Here is a 3,168-nt window from a genome sequence, read left to right as displayed (position 1 = left end):
TGGCCTTACTTCATATGCATTCAATATTCCAAGAATGTGTATTTTGTCTCTTCTTTTCAGGCTATGTCGTAGGCACCAGGCATGGAGTAGAGTAGGCATTTGTAATCTAGGTCAGTGGTTAGCAACTGGAGAAAGACGAAGTGTCAGAACACTGTAAATGTCTGAAAAATTTATTTGAATTTCCATCCTGACTCTATTTACTTCTGTCTTCCATCCATCTTCCTCTCATACAGAAGATGTCAGAACCCATAGGTGGTAGGTAAGATGTTGTATATTTTAAGAAAACATCTTCAGGTGATTTGACGTGCACCTCATTAAGAATAACTCCTCCAGTTCTCATAACAGAAACCACTACAATCCAGAAGGTCCTTCACTCTAACAACTGCTGATGATAGTCACACTACCAAAAAAAAAAAAACAAAAAAAAACCAAAAAAAAAAACAACAACTGTCCCATGACTTAAAACCTCCACACGTGGCACAATCTATCCTGGGCTCTCTACTCAATCAAATTGCTAAACAAAGGAGTAGGTAACACATTTCTCTTCTAAGGCATTTGAAATCATGATTTAACAAAAACATAAATTGAAAAAGCAATTATTTACAACATCAAAGTATTAATGTATACTTCAGTGAATATATTTAACTATTTTTAGCTAAATATTTCATAAATCCTAGTATTATTTAAGCCAAATGCACCCTTACCAAGGGACTGATCAAAATAAGATTGCAGACCACAATTGAGTTTTATTATAATATAAAAGATATCCTTCAAATTTTAAAATATATTACTGAGTTTCATTAAAGGAAAAAATTAACTGCAAACCATACCAAATATTTTTAAAGGCATTTTCCATAGAAGGAAAAGAAACACAATTTCTGTAACATTTCTTTAACCTCTAATTGATAGATAATCACGATGGAGCTGATGGTTTCTAAGCCCCTATGTCTAAGCTTCTCACATGTCCACGAAGCCCTACAGTGAATGTCACAATTCAACCTGTAACATTCATTGATGGCCATAAACGTATAATTGATACCACTGAAATGGTGACCATTTCTGTTTCTCCAAAGCTCTTTCCTAGAATAAAACAGGAAAGGATAGCAGGATATTATTATAGTTTATTAGCAATCATTTTGCACTTTAAAAGTTTAACAATGTCTAGAGGAAATTTCACGTTAAACTAGCACCTGTGAAATCCTTCCACAAGGATAACTAAATTTTCTTTTATTATAATTCCCTTTTTCTATGCATAAAGATAATGATCAGCAAACTATATGCCAGGAAAAAACTTTAGCATGCTTTTAAACAGCATCTGCTACTTAAGTATCTAAACTACCAAATTTTATAGGAAGTAATGAAAGCATTTTTTTGGTCCCCTGACATTCTGACTTTATGAAAGTAAGACTTGTGCCCCGACTTAAGCATTATACAAGATATCCATTTAACAAAAACATTTATACCCCCTTAATATTTTGAAATTAAAAAAAAGAAGAGGCAAAAAAATAAAATTTGTGGACTCTTACTTGTGACCAATTTCATTTGTGTTTTCCACAAACAAACTTTACAAGTCTATAGTGCAAGGCCAGTGGCAAGATTTTATATGGTAAGTAAGGAACCCTCATGGACAATTATGATCAGAAAGAATAAGAAATACATTTTAAGGAAATAATTGACTTCTGTGAAGAGCCTGTGTCAATTAAACAAGCTACAGGACATAGCCATTTGCTCTGATGGATAAACAGATTCCATTTACTACAAACACAGACTATGATACGTGATGCAGAGTTTCTACCATCTAAGCCATCCGAGTCAGATCAGGTCCATGGAGCACTCTCTCTGTGAGCCCTAACATACTAACACGGTTTAGAAAAGCAAATTTCTGGCTGAGCATGGTGGCTCACACCTGAAATTCTAGCACTCAGGGAAGCTGAGGCAGGAGGATCGTTTGAGGGCAGGAGTTCAAGACCTGCCAGAGCAAGAGCAAGACCTCATCTCTACAAAAAATTTTTTAAAAATTAGCTGGGCATGGTGGCACATGCCTGTAGTCCCAGCTGATCAGGAGGCTGAGGCAGGAAGATCGCTGGAGCTCAGGAGTTTCAGGTTGCAGTGAGCTATGATGATGCCACTGCACTGGTAGCCCGGGCGACAGAGTAACTCAAAAAAGAAAAAGAAAGAGGAGAACTTTCTACCTCTTAGCCTCTAAGATGGTTCTAGACAATGAAGGAGGATCTCAGTTTTCCTACTCATTCATATATTCCCTTTTCCTTTTAAATGCTTGAGATAAGGGGTGTAGGCGATTAAGTCATGGGGACACGTGGTAGGTTATTCATGTTGAATGATCTACCATTTCTCTTAAAGATTATGATGTGTTTTAGATAGTTATACTTATTCACAAATTCTTTCCTCCATGATACTGTAAATGGGTCAGGTTTCCTTCTTTCCTCTCCTTCGGTGATTTGATTATACACTAAATATTTGTTATTGAATTATATCCTCCCTTTTGGGAGCAAGTAGCAGGAAGCACAATTCAATCTCTTGCACACCATAAGATACTAATTGGCTCATGTAGCTGGAAGTCCTTGTCAAAAAGGGAAGGCTTTCGCTCTGGCCTAACCCAGTTTTATTGTTCTCTGATTTCCTCATCTGGCTCCTCCTCTGTGTGAAGCCTTCATCTTCAAGTTAGCCTCTTTCATGGCAGTAAATGGATGTAGCAATGTCAGCCTGCCCACACACTAGACTTCTCAGAGGTGGGCAGATGGGCAGAGTTGTTTTTGTTGTTGTTTTGTTTTGTTTTGTTTTGTTTTAATGTGGCTCACACTTTAAGAATAAGATATTTCTTCCTAGAACCTTCCAGCAGAACTGCCTTAGTGTCATATGTGTATGAATAGGGCAAGAAGCCAATTCCTGAACCAATCTTTGTATCAAAGCAGTCGGATTAACTCTGTATCAAGGAACCTCATCCTTGGAACTGGTAATGGAGTCAGGTTTCTGTCCAGCTTCCTAAACAAAAATCAAACAAAAACCTACACAAAAAATAGGTATCATTGAGATTGAAAGTGAAAACATTTTAGATTCTGGATCTTCTTCTTGCAGAAGATTATCAAAAATCTTTTTAAGAGATGCATAATCTTAACAAATGACCAGAGTATGAATGAAATATTATAA

The sequence above is a fragment of the Propithecus coquereli genome, unplaced genomic scaffold (genome assembly GCF_000956105.1).
Source record: "Propithecus coquereli isolate 6110/MARCELLA unplaced genomic scaffold, Pcoq_1.0 Scaffold311, whole genome shotgun sequence".
Taxonomy (NCBI): domain Eukaryota; kingdom Metazoa; phylum Chordata; class Mammalia; order Primates; family Indriidae; genus Propithecus; species Propithecus coquereli.
Note: the sequence above shows the minus strand (reverse complement) of the source record.